This window comes from Otolemur garnettii, unplaced genomic scaffold (assembly GCF_000181295.1).
Source record: "Otolemur garnettii isolate 467f Iridium unplaced genomic scaffold, OtoGar3 scaffold00140, whole genome shotgun sequence".
Lineage (NCBI taxonomy): Eukaryota > Metazoa > Chordata > Mammalia > Primates > Galagidae > Otolemur > Otolemur garnettii.
The window spans coordinates 4391963-4392502 of record NW_003852535.1 but is presented as its reverse complement, the minus strand read 5'-3'; positions in this window follow the sequence as shown (position 1 = coordinate 4392502).

Here is a 540-nt window from a genome sequence, read left to right as displayed (position 1 = left end):
CAACAATTATTTGTTATTATTACAGTTTAACATTATAAAATTAACAAAAATAATATAAAATTTATATTCTGGTGAAATAGCCACATGGCAGCCAAAAACCATATATTCCCTTCCTGTTCTCCCACCCCTTCGTGCATTCTTTCCAAAAATCGGGACTTTTTTAAAACGCCATGGGATGCGGGACAAATTGTTAAAAAGCAGGACTGTCCCGCCAAAAGTGGGACGTCTGGTCACCCTACTCTAAAAGGAAAGAACAGTAGGAACTGAAGAGAATGAATCATCAAATAAATAACTCAAGTTTGTTCCCCACAACTGCAGAGTATGAATTTTCAAACCGAAAACGCCTAGTGGAGACAATGAAAATGCTAAGATGTATCAGGGTACAATTTCAGGAAACTAGGACAAAGAGAAGGCCATACAAGCTTCCATGAACACACAAAAAGTCAAGAAAAAGTGTCTGGAATCATAATAGATTAGGACTTCCCAATAGGAGCCCGCAAACAATGGAAGAACACCTTCAAAATTCTTATTTTTTTTTTA